A 17,048-nucleotide genomic window follows, 5' to 3' on the forward strand; every position below is an offset into this window, starting at 1 on the left:
ACCAAAAAACGCAAAGATAAAGACCGACACTCGCGGTCCGCGGTTTCGGCTGAAACCATGGTTAAGCAAACCGCGAGTGTCTCGTTTTCGGCCAAAACCGAGAAAACTGATCTAAGTACAGCTGAACCTATTCCTACAACTGAGGCCCCTGCTACAACTCTTGAATCGACCTCAGAAATTTTACCCACTACGGTGGTTGACTTATCAGACACCATCCCCTTGGATGTCTCTACCCCAGCACGTGGTGCTGCTAGGCCTCCAGCAGCCATGTCCATTAAGGCCTTCGCCAGGGCTAAAGCAGCCAAGACTACTAAAACAGTGCCTGTTAAACCCCCCACATCCAGGCCCTCTTCTAGTTCTCAAATGCTTACATTGGCAGAAGATTTAATTTCTTTAATTAGAGGATCTCAATCTCACCCAGACAGGGCCTCTCAGCCCCCAGAGAAGAGACCTAGGGCAGAGCCCCCTGAGCCAGTGTCCTCTGACGAATCTGCTGATGAATCAGACATAACTGACCAGCCTGAGGCTCCCTTCTCCAATTTTGAAGATTCTGATGCTGAAGAATCCATTCCAGCTGCTTCCCCACCAGAAGAATTCTCCTTTGGGGAAACCTTGCATGCCATGCGAGAACAGTTCCAATGGCAGCAACAGGATTATCAGACTCCAGAAAAAGACTTAGGACCTTTCTGCACCTCCCACAGCACAGGCCCTTAGCTATACCTCCTGTTCTCTCTGTGGTGGATGATGCTTTCAATGATGTTTGCTCCGCTCCAGATTCTTTACCCCCAGCCCCTGCCAAACCAGACAGATTTTACAGGGTGCCAGATACTCATCACCACCTTTACAAGGCCCCACTTGCAGACCCAGAAACTATATCCCAGGGTCCCAAGGCAGTAGCCGCGACCATAGCTAAAAACCCTACTCCTTCAGAAAGGGAAGCAAGGTCATTAGACAGATGGGGTAAAAAGGTCTACACTTCAGCTACTCTCTCAGCTAGAGCTTTAAACTGTCAGTTTCACATGATACAATACCAAGAGTTTATGCTTGATCAGTTAACTAAAAACTAACCACTGATGAATCTCTTGATAAGAAATATGTATTAGAGATGGTAAATAACATACAACAGGTTAGCAACCATTCCTTAAAATGTGGCTATGATGCACTGGAGGCTTCATTTAGATCAGCCATGACAGGCACAGTGATAAGAAGGCATGCATGGCTAAAGGAACAAGTTTTACCGGATCATGTTAAAGCTAAGCTGCTAGATGCTCCTATGGACAAGACAAGTTTGTTTGGTACACCTGCCCAGCAGGTTATGAAGAAAATGGAAGAAAAAGCAAAATCTGTTCAAACTGTTAAAGATTTCTTGCAGGTTCAACCCCAAGGTTTAGCAGGAACTGGCCTGCCAAAATTGGTCCTTTCCTGACTCCACAAAATTTCAAAGGGGCAGGAATAGACGTTCCAGAGGCAGAAACCAATCCAGAGGAGGTGCCTACAGAGGACGACAGTGGCAAGGTAACAACAGAGCCACAGACACAGCCACTGCCACTACATCAGCACAACCACAGTGACTTAACCTAAATCCGCCTACCAGGGAACAAATAGCAGCTCCTCTAGGCGGAAAGTTAACCTTATTTTCAAACAACTGGCACTACATAACAAAAGACAAGTGGATTCTACAAACCATAGATCAAGGTTACGGGTTTCACTTCCACACTTTACCAGTCAAAAGAGGAATGCCAAATCTACCTCCAAATCAAAAAACAGAGGCTCTACGCCAGATAATGGAGTTAGCGAACATGAGAGCTGTGGAAAGAGTGCCAACAGCAGAGCAAGGAAAGGGTTCTATTCCAGACTATTCCTAGTTCCAAGAAAGGAAAAAGTTGGAGACCAATTCTCGACCTGTCCACCTTAAATACATACATCATTGTCCCAAAATTCAAAATGCTGACCCTACAGCAACTTCTTCCCATGCTGGGCAAGGAGTCTTGGCTGGTAACTCTAGATCTCAAGGAGGCATACCTGCACGTCCCCATTCGACCAATCTGCAGAAGATACCTCAGATTTCTTGCAGGATCAGAGCACTATCAATTCTCAGCATTGCCCTTTGGCTTATCTACTGCCCAGAGTATTCACGAAATGCCTGGCATCAGTAATCGCCCATTGCAGACTACAGGGAATTCAAATTTACCCATACCTGGACGACTGCCTGCTACAAGGGGACAACAAAAGCAAGCTGACAACAGATTTACAAAGGGTCATTTACTTGCTACAAGCACTGGGATACACAGTCAATTTACAAAAGTCAAGGCTGATACCATCCCAAACAAGGACATTCTTGGGCGCGGAATTGGACACAGTAAAACAAATGGCATTCCTGACTACAGAAAAACAAAAAGAACTTCCTCTTTACTTCTTGGCACTAACAAAACTGAACAAGTTAACAGCAAGAAAAGTACTGCAGGCCTTGGGCTTCATGGCATCATGCATAATCTTGGTTCCATTTGCCAGACTACATATGAGAAAACTACAGTGGTACCTAAAGAATTTATGGTCTCAACACAGACACAGTCTAGAAACAGAAATCCCACTAATTCCATGCTTAAAACAGGAGTTCCTATGGTGGGCTCAGGCATGCCAGTCAAACCCAGGCCTACCCTTTCGCAGATGTCAAGCAAGCCAGACCATCACAACAGACGCTTCAGACCTAGGATGGGGGCCCACATGCTGGACAAATGCGTGCAAGGATTGTGGACACAGGATCAACTTCACCTGCACATCAACCTAAAAGAAATGCTGGCAGTAAAACTGGCAATCCAAAAGTTCAAACCATTTCTCAAAGAGGGCCAGTTGATGATAAGGACAGACAACACCACAGTCATGTGGTACATCAACAAACAGGGAGGCACTCATTCATACCCCCTATGCAGAATGACCTTGGAGCTGTGGACCCTGGCACTCAGCTACAACATCCAGTTACAGGCAATATTTTAACCGGGGAAAGACAATACTCTAGCAGACATATTAAGCAGAACCACTTCGGATGCCCACGAATGGAAGCTGCACCCGGACATCTTCAACACCATCTCATAGAAATGGGGAATGCCACAGATAGACCTATTCGCATCACCTCTCAATCACCAGCTCAAAAAATTCTGCACAAGGACCTTCCACCCACTAGCATGGAAAGTGGATTCGCTCTCCTTCAACTGGAAAGGCCTAACAGCATATGCATTCCCACCTCTTCCTTTGATACACAAGGTACTACTAAAAATCAAGGAAGAACGTCCAAGGATAATCCTGATAGCTCCGAACTGGCCAAGACAACACTGGTACCCACTACTGAGGAGCATGTCTCGGAACAATATGTGGCCAATACCCCTGATGCCTTTGATGTTAACTCAGAACAACTACAGCATCATACATCCAAACCTAAAAACGTTGCAACTGACTGCATGGAACATCACATTGCAGCAGCTAATCCAGAACTTTCCCAAAGAGTAAAAGACATTATTCTTGAAGCACGCAGACCTTCAACAAGAAGGAACTATGCTGGAAAATGGAAAAGGTTTGTCATTTGGAGTACGGAAAGAGGAAAAGATGTGTCAAACATAGATATGCCTAACATTCTGGAGTATCTGGCCGAACTTCTTCATTCAGGCCTGTCCTACTCCTCCATCAAGATACATGCATCAGCTATTTCAGCAGAATACAGCTTTGATCCACCTGTTTTTTCGCACCCTTTGCTCAGGCAGTTCCTCAGAGGAATCAAGAATGTAAAACCTCCAAGGAAACCGCCATTACCAGCTTGGGATTTAAACTTTGTGCTAGAAAAATTGACACACTCACCCTTTGAACCAGCAGCAACAGCAGACCTACAACACCTGTCATGGAAAACTGCTTTCCTACTGGCAATTACTTCAGCAAGGAGGGTTTCAGAACTACAGGCCTTAATGGCAGTGCAACCCTTCCTAATCTTCCACCAAGATAGTGTCCATGAGGACTAATCCTACATTTATGCCCAAGGTGGTATCCAGAGTGTCTTTAAACCAGGCAATCCACCTACCTACCTTCTTTCCCAACCCACAAAACAGAGGGGAAAGAATACTGCATACCTTGGATGTACATAGACAGCTACGCTACTACTTGGACAGAACAAAGAATAGCAGAAAGACTGACCAACTTTTTGTAGCCTATGCAACAGGAAGGGAAGGAAATGCTATTTCCAAACAGACAATCTCCAAATGGATAGGAAATTGCATACGATTCTGTTACTCCTTCCATGGAAAACCAATTCCACAGAACATAAGACCTCATTCTACAAGGGCAACAGCCACTACCACAGCCTTCTTACGAGGAGTGGCAACCAAAGACATTATTGAGGCGGCTACTTGGACCTCCGTGCATACATTTGCCAAGCATTATAATTTGCCTCTATATTCCAGATCCCGAGCAGGGTTTGCCACTGCTGTACTGCAAGGGATCCTAAACACACCATAATCTACTTTTATCCTCCTCCCCTAGTTGGCTATGGTATTCTACCCAGTTGTTATGACTGCAGATGCATCCATGAAGGACATAGTACAGTTTTGTACCTACCATAAATGTAGATGTCCGAACTGGATAGCATCTGCAGTCAGGATTACCCTCCCTCCTTCCCCTCTGTGGTACTCCTAGGGTGTTTACCCTCCTAATAGCTAGCTGTTGGGGGGGAGTCTTTTATGGTGTATTTGTTTGTATATATGTACATACATGCTTATTGTTGTGTTTACCTCTATCTATTTGGAAACATTGGCATCCATCCAAATTTTACCCTGCAAGAGGGCTTCTGGCATCTGGGGCAAGAAACACTGAAGAAAATGGCGTCGGCTGATGCCTTTATACCCGAAGACCAACAGAGATGACGTCGGGTGGAGTGCGACATCAGCCGAAGCCGGACCCGGACTTTGGAATCCGGCCGACTGAAGGGCTGCCTGACGACAGGACAACCCAGTTGTTATGACTGCAGATGCTATCCAGTTCGGACATCTACATTTATGGTAGGTACAAAACTGTACTTTCCAAGGGTTTTTCCAAAGTGTCTAGCCCCAGCTGTTGCATTTTTAAGACTGACAGGTCAAGTTTACTCTTACCTGGGCGACCTGCTTTTTCTGGCCGGCGATTCAGACCTTCTGCTTCAGCTCCTGGATCTAGTTATTCCCATTCAACAAGGCTGTGGTTAACAATAAATTTAAAAAAAATCTACTCTCACCCAATGAGGATTTCATTTTTCTGGGGTGCAGGTTCAGATCAGATTTGATGATGGAGCTTTCTCTGAAGGAAGAATTGCCATCTCTCTCAGTTTTCATGGTGTCTCTTCTACCTCTTTCTTCCATCACTGCCAAAGGAGTTCCTCAGACTTATTGGGTTCATGACCTCTAGAATCCCCATGTTGCCATTTGCAAAACTTCGCTTGAAGTTCCAGTGGTTTCTGAAAACCGTCTGGTCCCAGCATTCTCAATCATTGGAGACTGTCATTCCTCTTCTTCCATGCTTAAAAAAGAGCTAAGGTGGTAGATGCACCAACTCAGCCGGAATCTTGGTTTACCTCTTCAGATTCCTCAACCGGTACTGGAACTTTATACAGATGCCTCAGATTTAGGATGGAGAGCAGTCTTAACTTCCACAAAGATTTAGGGATTATGATCTCCAGCCTAGAGGAGAGAGAGCACAGAAATGTCAGGGAAATGAGGGCTTTGATTCTAGCCTTACAGGGATTACATCCTCAGTTTCTGTCAGGACTCTTCAAGATTCTCACTGACAAGTCCTTTGGTACATAAACAAGCAGGGGGTTACAAAATCTTATCTTCTTTGACGCCTAGTAGTCAAAGTATGGGAGTTGGCTATTCAGTACAAGGTCTCACTGCATGCAGTTTACCTTCCCTCTGCTCAGAACTCTGTGGCAGACGTATTGAGCAGATCCGTTGCACCTTCCTACGAGTGGATGCTTCACAGGGATGTATTCATGTTTCTAGTTCACTGGTGGGGTACTCTAGAGTTGAATTTATTTGCCTCCCCTCCGAACAGACAACTTCCTCTTTTCTGAGCCAGGGTCCCTCACTCTCAGGCTTGGAAGATGGTTGCCTTATTATTTTCATGGAAGGGGATGTTTTTTTATGCAGACAATCCTGTTGAAAATTTTACAGGAGAAGCCAAAAATACTGTTAGTGACTCAGTTTTGGCCAAGACAGCATTGGTTCCCTCTTCTGCAGTTAGCCAAGGGCCATCAGTCCACGTTACCTCACTGGATGGACCTACTTGTTCAGGACAAGAGTTCTCTGATTCATCCACACTTGTCAGCTCTTCACCTGACCTTGTGGGTAATCAACTTTTGATTCTTTTTAAGCACCTTTTCTCTAAGGATGTGCTTAAGGTTTTGCAGTAGTCCAGGAAACCCACTACTAGAAAATCTTACATTTGCAAATGGACAAGATTTTCTGTCTGGTGCCAAAAAAAGAAAATGTACCCCTTTTTGGTGGGTATTCCTTTGGTGTGTTATCTTACGTGTGAGTTTGTCAGCAGTGGTCTGTCTTAGTCTTCTGTTAAGGTCCACTGATGTTCTTCGTGTTTCAGTGTTGCAGTCCTCACATATGGGCTATATCTGGCTCCTGGTAGCCCTCAGCCGGCCCGAATACCAGAGTCCTTGGTATATGATGTTGGCTGTAAAACTGATGTCAGAACATCTGGTATAAAGGGAGGCAGCCTATGCCATTTCCTCAGTCTTTCTTGCTGCGGAGCCCGAAGCAGATGCAGTTCGCATTAGTGCAGGTCAGCCGTTTACCTTCTTTTCGCTTTCCGATTACCAAGTTGAAGACGCCTTCAGATAAGTACCCCGTTGGGGATCCTTTTTTCTTGCTTTAATGAATGTCGGATAAAGTTAATAACAGTCTTGCCTGTGGAAAACAGATTCCGTACAGTGACTTCCATTACTATTGTATAACTTGTTTGGGCCTTGAGCACGAAATCCCAAACTGCGATCTCTGTGCTTCTTTTAACCCGCATACCATATGCCGTAGAGCTAAGATTTTTGTATAAGCTTTTCGGAGTCTGGCCTAAGTTCGTCGGTATGGCTTCTTCTGGTCTCCCGACTTCGGATATACCTAGGAAACACAAAGACAAGGACTGCGACAGGCCTAGGGTTAAATCTGCTGACAACGCACCGGTGAAATTGGTAGTCAGCACAGCAGTAGTCAATGAGGTGCTTTCACAGCCCCTGCAGTTTGCAGATTTTCAGCCGCAAGCCTCTACCGAGGCCTTTACAGAGTCCTCCATGCCACAGGCTATTTCATCTTCAGACCCTCCGCTTTCGCCGCCTCAGATGGATCCGGAGCTGCTTTACAGGCACCGGCTTCTGACGCCTCTTCTTTTCGACATGAGACCAGAATCAGACCCGACTACCTTAGTTCAGACTTCTGCTGTTGCTAGGCCTCCCGAATCCCTCCAGATTGCTAGTAAACCTTCCAGCCGCAAACCTCACAAGCGGGCGTCTGCCTCCCCTCCTGTGTCTCAGTCCCAGTTGGTAAAGATTGCTGGTGATGATCTTTCCCTGATTAGGGGCTCTCACCCCCCCCCCCCTTCAAAGAGGTCTCGTGAATTATCTCCTGATGTTTTGTCTGTCTCAGATTCTGAGATTTCCAGTATGTCCACTGGTGAAGAAGGAAATTCTCAACTTTTTTCTGGCTTTGAGGACTCTATCCCTACTGCCTCCCCTCCAGAAGATTTTTCTTATGGGGATACTTTGAATATCCTTAAGGAGCATTTTAAATGGGAATGTCAGGATTTTCCACAGTCTAAGAAAAAAATCAGGGAGTTTTTGAATTTGCCACAACATAAGCCTCTCGCTATACCTCCAGTTTTGAAAGTTGTGGATGATGTTTTTATGGAAAATTCTTTAACTCCTAATTCTGTTCTTCCTGCACCCAGAAAACCGGATAGGTATTACAGGGTTCCTGAATCTCATCAATTTCTTTTTAAAAACCCTTCTGCTGATCCAGAAATTATTTCTTAAGGGCCCAAGGGTGTTAAGGATACTATTGCTAAAAACCGAGTGCCTTCTGATAAGGAGTCTAGGACCTTGGACAGGTGGGGTATAAAAGTCTATACCTCTGCAACTCTTGCCATTAGATCCGCTAATTGTCTTTTTCACATGCTTAAGTATCAGCAGCATACTTTGGCGGCTATTAAGGCTAAACTTGGAAATGTTCCGTCCATGACAGAGAACAAAGATTTACAAGACTTACTGAATTCTGCCACTTTAGTTAATAAACATTCACTTCATTGTGGTTTTGACAGTTTGGAGGCTTCTTGCAGGGCAGCAGCCACTGGTTCTGTAATTAGAAGGCATGCTTGGCTCAGGGAGCAGTCTTTTTCTAAACCCAAGTCTAAATTCCTGGATGTTCCTTTGCAGAAGGATGGTCTTTTTGGTAATAAGGCTGAGGAGGTACTGAAGAAGTTGGAGGATAAGTCAAAATCTATGGAAGCTGTAAAAGATTTCCTTCAGGTTCAGCCTCCTCTGTTTAGTAGGCATTATCCTACCAAGAATTGGTCTTTCCCTGATCCTGGCAAGCAGGGTCGATGTAGGCCTAGGGATTTCAGATCTTCCAGAGGGCAGGCTTCTGCCCCTCAAAGGGCTAAACAATGGCATTCTTCTTTTGCTAAATCTGGGATCTCTAAGCCAGCTTCCCAAAGCAAACATTCTCAGTGACTCCAGCCTTCTTGTGCTTACCTCTGCGGGCCCTGAGTTTCCTTTGGGGGGAAGGTTAGCCAGGTTCGCAGAGGTATGGTCTACTATCACAGACGACAAATGGGTGCTCAGTATAGTAAACCAAGGTTACAAGTTTTACTTTCACACCTTTCCTGTTTTTCAAGGGTTCCCAGATATACCCAGAACTCTTAGGGCAGAGGTAGAAACTCAAATTTCTTCTTTACTGACTATGGGGGGCTATAAAGCCACTTCTGCAAATCAGGCAGGCCTTGGTTTTTATTCAAGGCTTTTTCTGTTACCCAAGAAAGGGGGCACCTGGTGCCCTATTCTGCATCTGTCAATTCTAAACACTTTTCTGGTGATTCCCAAATTCAAGATGCTCACCCTTCAACAGTTACCAATGCTAGGCAAGGATTTATGGCTGGTAATTTTGGATCTCTAGGCTTATCTGCACAACCCAATAAGGGAAAGTTGCAGGCAGTTCCTTCGCTTCAGGGCTGAGGAGCAACACATTCGATTCTCTGCATTGCCCTTTGGCTTTTCTACTGCTCCCAGAGTTTTTACCAAGTGCCTTGCTCCAGCCATTGCTTTATGCAGGCAGAGAAACATTCAAATTTATCCTTACCTGGGCGACTGTCTCATTCAAGCAAACTCCCCAGAACAACTAGAAAAGGATTTGGGTTTCTTGAACACTCACCTCTTTGGGTTACACACTCAACAAAAAGAAGTCAAAGTTGGTTCCTATATGGGAGATGTTTTCCTGGGAGCGAGTCTGAATACAGCCACCCAGATAGTATTACTCCCTCAACAGAAGCAAGAAGATCTTTCGGCTTACTTCAGGAAATTGGCAAGCTTGACCCCAGCTCTCTGCAAGGCAATTCCTGCAAGCACTGGGAATCATGGCTTCATTTATTTTGATGATCCCATATGCAAGGCTGCATATGAGAAAACTTCAATGGTACCTCAGGAGTCTTTGGTGTCAACACACACACAGGACTTGGACTTGATTCTTCCCCTCGTTCCCTGTCTACAAATGGAGTTCCTCTGGTGGGTGACAGCCTGTTCTCAGAACAAGGGTCTGCCTTTCCGCCCACTGCCTGCCAGCCAGACTCTCACCACGAACACCTCAGATGTTGAATGGGGGACTCATCTGGAAGGCAGGTGCATACAGGGGACTTGGAGCATCCAGCAGATTCATCTACACATAAACTTAAAAGAATTGATGGCAGTGCAGCAGGCCTTGCTGGCTTTCAAGGACCTACTCTACCTTGGGACTCTGATCAGGACAGACTATACCACAGTCATGTGGTACATCAACAAGCAAGGGGACTCACTCTTACCCCTTGTGCAGGCAAAAGCATGAGATTGTGGTCCATAGCAGCATCCACGTGCTTTACATCTTATAGCCCAGTATCTCCAAGGGGAGGCTAATCTCCTTGGCGGATCATTTGAGCAGACATGTTCTGGATCTTCACGAGTGGCAACTGAACAAGGACATTTTCCACCACATCACTCATCATTGGGGCACCCCACAAGTGAATCTTTTCTCCTCTCACACCAATCCTCTCCTTCCAACCTTCTGCACCAGGGAATTTCACAACAAAGCCTGAAAGTTGCACTGTTACATCCTTCTAAATTGGGAATTGCTGATTGAAGGCTCATTGTCTGTTATTCTAAAAGTGTATTAGTTCTGATTTAAGCACTTGGGCTTCAGGCCAGTTATTTTGCATTAAGAAGGTTTGTGGTCTGCACTCTTGTGGGAGGAGAAGTTAGATTCTGCCCTTCTGAGCTGGGTATTTCTGCTTAAAGGGTTATTGTGCCTGCTTACTTGAACTGTTTCTTTCTGAAATTGGTGCACCTTGTTTACTGTAGCATAGACCTGCTGAATCTAGCTTTGTTTGAATAAATTGTTTAACTTGAGCACTAATCCAGATCATCTTTTTTTGGAGAGGGTTCCCCTGCACCATAGTGGCAGGAGTGTGTAATTAGAACTTGTCTAATCGAAGACTGCTGTAACGGGGCTCAGTTTTTAGCTTTTTATTGGTTAATTTGTTTAAATTAGTTTGCTCATTTGCTACTGTTATATTAAAAAATACACTTTATTCTTCGCCGCTTAGCTAGGTTAAAACTATTCCTGGCACCATAAAGTCTGCTCCTCAAATTTTCCTTTAGAACTAGCCAGTTTTTTAGTTTTAGCACTCAAATCTGTTTCTTAGAGCTCAGCACTTGTTCAGAACTTGTAAGCACTAAATAAGCTACAAATTACTACAGCACTCAATTTTCCTCACTTTTCTAGAGGAAAACAGTTTTTAGTACTTAATAAATAAGCACCTATCCAGGCATGTTTAAGGGTCAGCTCCTGGTGCTTTCTCCTGTCTACCTGATGATTCTGGGCATCTTGGGGCAATGCAGCAGTTGCCTCGTGTACACAGACAACCCTGTCCTCCTACCACCTAACACTACAACCTGAGAGAGATGCACTTATATAGCCAAACTGGAAGCAAAGCTCTCTTCACCCAAGACTTTACTAGACAGTCGAGGAGAAGGTAAACACTTGCACCACACTCATCACATAGTCCCTCAAAACCTACACCACCAAAACACACACACAGCAACACAAAACACACATCTACATTCGTGTTGGCTCTCAATACAAATCTGATCAAGCAACAGAGACCTCCAAACCAGAAACGCATGCAACCGCAACCCCCCCAACACAACCCAAATGACACATAGCCCACAAACTCAGTGTGTCACAACCACAGCCCATAAGGGATAACATCGTACCCAACACTCTAGTCATAGGTGACTCAATAGTCAAGCACACTGATGTTCCACTCACCAGGCTAAACCAGGAGAAAGTTACTGTCAGCTGCCTGTCAGGTGCCAGGATATGCCAGATAATGCGCGCACTCAGGTCACTCCACAAGAAGTACATATATGACTTTGTCATTGTCCGTGTTGGTATGAATGACCTGAGACGTACCACCCTTAACTACATGAAAAGAGACATGGAGGAGGTCTCCGATCTTGTAGCCAAGGCAGGCATGACCTTAGCCCTGAGTAGCATCCTATCATCACCCAGAATGATACCACAGTACAAGGACAAATTGATTGACTTACACAACTGGCTAAGCTTCTGGTGCCATTCTAAGGCGATCCAGTATCTGTCTGCCTGGGACGACATGGTTGACAGACCACGATGCTTTGCCAGAGATGGCCTGCAACTGTCACCCTTGGTAATCTGGGTACTGGCTAATGCTTTTGCCACCCCTATAGTGCCTTTTTTAGGCAAGGTTCAAATGACAAACTCACCACCGTAATGGGTAGAAGCAAGCAAAATTTGAGGGTAATGCTACTCAGTGCTAGAAGTCTAAACCTCAAAATGTATTCACTCGAGGCACTCCTTAAAATGAAGAACATAGACATCTGTGCAGTGACAGAGACTTGGTTCAAGGCTCCAGAGAAGCACCTGTGCATTACCAGGCTATAAATCGTACCACACCTTTCGGCCACTTATCCTGGACCGAAACACTAAAAGTGGTGGCGTGTCCATATTCATTAAGGATATCCACAACTCCAGGCTAGTTGCTCAGCATAATGCATCCGAGATTACCCATGTGCAACTAACTCTGGGCAAGACCGCAATCCAAATTGTAACTTGCTACAGATCCCCCACCATGCCCCAGGATTCCCACTCCTCATTTCTTGATGCACTGGAAAATATTAGTGTACAACCCAACACCCTAATAATGGGCGATTTCAACTACCCTACCATTAACTGGGAAAAAAATATTCATGTACCAACTTTTTTGCTCAACATTTTCTGGAATTCATAAATTCCTACACCTTGGATCAACTTTTCCACCCTCACCCCCCCAACCAGGGGCAGCAATATCCTAGACAACCACATCCTGCCCCCACCCACCATTAGGGAAACCACCGTAAAAAATTTATCCAAAGCCAACTTCACGCTTCTTAAGACAGAAGTGGCAAACTTCACAACACCCATGCAGACGGACAGTAGAAGTACAACTGCTGAATCCTACACAAATGCACTTTATAAGCATTTACACGAGTACATGGATTGTGCTATCCCTACGAGAATCAAGATGCTATCCTCCAAAAAAAGACAGCCAATCTGGTGGTCTCCTGCCATAAACAAACTCTACAACAGAAGAAACTGTTGCAAAAAATCGTAAAATCCCATGACTGAAAGAACTCCGTGGTCAGCCTCCGTAAGAAGCTGAGATCCCTCATAAAATCCTCTAAAGCTAGTTATGAAAGCAAAATCGCCACTGATTCTGAAGACAACCACAAAGCATTCTATAGCTATGTCAAGAATCTCAATGGCAACACTCAGATCTGCTCTGAGTTACAGCACAATGGCACTAAATATACAGAACCAACTGATATTGCCAACATCCTGGTAGATAGTTTCAGTGCTAACTTTACCCCCCTCACCCCATAAAAGGCCCATCTCTATACCGGAAGAATGCAAAGTTCCTGTAGTCATGGCTGCACAGGTAAAACCCACACACTCCAAAGCCAGAAACCCAGTATCCATGGGACCTGACAACATCCCAGGCTGCGTTCTACATTAACTACAGAATGAACTGGCACCACACAAGCACCATGTTCAGTCATAGCCTCACCTGAGGTTTTGTGCCCACTGAATGGTGCACAGCGACAGTTATACCACTCCACAAAGGGGAAACTACCACCCCATTAGCCTAACGAGCATGGTCTGCAAGGCCATGGAACATGTCATCATGGAACTTAAAAACAAAGACATTGGTAATCTCCAAACTCTGGACCCCACCATGTTCGGGTTTGTAAAAGGCAGATCATGTCTCCTAAACCTGCTTGAATTCTTTGAAGCAGTCACCAAAGCCGTAGACGAGGGTAAGGTAGTTTACACAGCCTTTCTAGATCTCGCAAAGAATTTTGACACCATCCCCCACTCTGAAATTATAGATAAACTCACTAAACTATGTATAAATCCGTATGTCACAAGATGGGTTGCCAACTGGGTCACTGACAGAACCCACACTTTGAAAGTAGCAGACTCCAAATCTGACTTCAGACCAGTGACAAGTGGAGTACCTCCTTGGTACTCTCCTGTTGGTGTCTACTTTTCTGAAGTACAGGCTAATACAGAAGGTTTTTGGCTAATGAAGTTCGCAGATGACTGCAAAGTAGGAGCCGTAATCGAAACTCCTAACGATGTGGACATCCTACAAAAGGGCCTTACTGAGACAGATGCTTGGTGTCAGAGCCATGGCCTCAAGCACAATGCCAAAAAGTGCATGGTCATCCCCTTTGGTAAAAAATCTGTACCCATGAGCTACCACATAGGTGGTAGCCTGCTTAACACCGAAAGTGTGATGAGACCTGGGGACACAGGTGGACAGTAGTCTCGCCTTTGATAATCACATCACCACAGTAGTCAGGAAATCCTTCTACTTGGCACTCCTCATCACAAAAGGTTTCTCATCCAGGAAAAAAAGAGGTCATTGTTCCCCTCGACTCATCACTTATTAGACACTTTATAGAGTACAATGCCCCTTTTGGTATGTACCTCACAAGAAATCTACAACTGGAAAGGCCGCAGAAATGCCTCACAAAGAGGATTACCAGCTTCAAACAGATGCCCTATACAGACAGTCTCAAAACCCTCCAGCTTTACTTCGTCACATTTCGCCTACTCAGAGGCAATCTCTGCCTAACATACAAAGCTATGTCAAACCCAGAGTTGTTGGTCATGCTCCACTTAAAGAAATCCCAATCCCTCCAAGCTACACGCTCTAGGGACCTAAACCTTGTCACCACAATAAATGGAGCATGCTGGATGGATAGATTCCTGTCCCAGAGACTTCCCATACTCTGGAGCAAACTACCTGTCTATATCAAACAAAGCTCCTCATTAGCACTCTTCAAGAAAAATCTTGATTGGATGAGAAATAGGAAATTCACCCCGGGGATCACCTCTGTGGCTCTGCTCGACAGTGGCACAGGAAAATAATTTTCTTGAGTGGCGAAAGCCAGGGTACCTTTTTGGCTAGGCTTGTATAGGCCCTAGGGCCGATAGCCTACTTCCTAGCTATGAACCCAAGTCATTACCATTTTCTGTTAAAGCCCCTTCAGCTAGATCTCTTGCATTCTCAGGGGCTTTCTTCAAGGGTTTGTGTACACATTCCATTCTGGAAGCTGCCACTTGGTCATTTGTTCATACCGTTACAATACATTACAAGCTGGATAATATTTCTAGGGCCAGTGCCGGTTTTGCCAGGGCAATACTGCATGGCTTTCTGGAAAATGTTTCTGCCCAAGTTTATCCCTTCTGCATCCCCTCCTGAGGATTTTTCATTTGGAGATGCTTTGCATACCTTAAGAGAGCATTTTCATTGGGAGAGTCGGGATTTTTCAGAATCCAGAAAGAGGCTTAGGGATTTCCTCCTTCTTCCTCAGCATAGGCCTTTGGCTATACCTCCTGTTTTAGACATTGTTGATGATGTTTTCTCAGAATCCAGCATGGCTCCTGATTTCCTGCCTCCGGCTCCTAGAAAGCCAGACACATTATAGAGTTCCTGACTCACACAAGTTTTTTTTTAAAAACCCTACTGCTGATCCTGAAACAGTTTCTAAGGGTCCCAAGCGTGTTAAGGCTTCTACTGCTAACAATCCTACCACTTCTGATAGAGACTCCAGGGCGCTGGATAGATGGGGTAAGAAGGTTTACGCGTCTGCAACCCTGGCTATCACGGCTTTAAACTGTCAATTTCATATGCTTAAATATCAGCAGCATGGCACGGCCTTACTGAAACAGAAAATGATGACTTCTGACTGTGTGGAAAATAGAGTTACAGGATTTATTGCATTCAGTTGAACAAATTGGAAAGCGTACTTTGCAATGTGGTTTTGATTCTTTCGAGGCCTCTTGCAGGGCCACCGTAACTGGATCTGTAATAAGAAGGCATTCTTGGCTCAAGGAGCAAAATCTGCCTGATAATGTTAAAGCAAAATTGTTGGATGCTCCTTTACAACAGGACAGTCTGTTTAGTAATAAGGCAGAAGATGTTTTGAAAAAGATGGAAGACAAAGCTAAATCTATGCAAACGGTGAAGGATTTCTTACAAGTGCAGCCACCCAGGTTCAGTAGGCACTGGCCTACTAAGAATTGGTCCTTTCCAGGACCCAACAGAGCCGCTCAGGTCAAACCCAGACACTCCAAAGTCTCCAGGTTTCAGTCACAAGGGACTTAAAGAACAAAACAATGGGGTGCCTCCACCTCCACATCTGGAGGTAGCAAGCCCCCCCCCCCCCCCTTACAGCAAACAGTCTCAATGGCTTTCCTCTGCCATTTCCAAGCACTTTTCTTTTGGCAGCCCCTTTGGGGGGAAAAATAGCACTTTATGCACAAAATTGGCATTTAATTACCCAGGACAAGTGCGTTTTAAATATAGTATCCCAGGGATACAGATTTCATTTCCACACGTTGCCAATTCCAAACTGATGGTCAGATCTGCTCCAAATCAGTGGGCAGAGGCCCAGAAACAAGTTCATTCCCTTATGGATATGAGGGCTATTCAACCAGTACCAGAAAAGGAAAAAGGACAAGGTTTTTATTCAAGACTTTTCCTGGTACCCAGAAAAGACAACTCATGGCATCCAATTCTGGACTTATCCATTCTAAATACTTTCCTGTACATTCCAAAATTCAAGATGCTGACTCTACAACAGTTACTGCCTATGTTGGGCAAGGATGCCTGTTTGGTAACTCTAGACTTAAAAAAAGGCTTACCTGCATATCCCAGTCAGGGAATCTTGCAGAAGATACCTCCGCATCAAAGCAGGCTTTTTGCATTACCAGTTCTCTGCACTGCCCTTTGGTTTATCTACTGCACCCAGAGTCTTCACAATGTGCCTGGCACCAGTAATTGGATTCTGCAGACAAAGAAACATTCAAATTTATCCTTATCTGGATGATTGTCTGATTCGGGCAGAAAACAAGGACTCTCTTCAACATCTGGTGTTTGTGAAAAGGCGTCTAGCATGCCTAGGGTACACCATAAACGAAAAGAAATCACAACTGGTACCCTCTCAAATAATTACATTCCTGGGTGCAAGCTTGAATACAACTGCCCAGATGGCTTACCTCACGCCAGACAGACAAATTCAGTTGATGACATACTTCAAACAAGTGGCCACAAAAACCCAGCTATCTGCAAGACAAATTCTGCAGGCCTTGGGGTTCATGGATTCCTGCATTCTACTAATTCCATATGCAAGACTGCCTACGAGG

General features: G+C 44.9%; 1 protein-coding gene across 1 annotated transcript in view; it reads left to right on the forward strand.

Annotated features, from left to right (window-relative positions):
• TRIM33 (tripartite motif containing 33) overlaps nucleotides 1–17,048 on the forward strand; it is a gene marked incomplete in the record, with an annotated part of 2,559,229 nt that overhangs the window by 1,163,830 nt on the left and 1,378,351 nt on the right.

Source organism: Protopterus annectens, chromosome 7.part0, assembly GCF_019279795.1.
Source record: "Protopterus annectens isolate FY-2018-M chromosome 7.part0, PAN1.0, whole genome shotgun sequence".
NCBI classification, from domain to species: Eukaryota; Metazoa; Chordata; order Ceratodontiformes; family Protopteridae; genus Protopterus; species Protopterus annectens.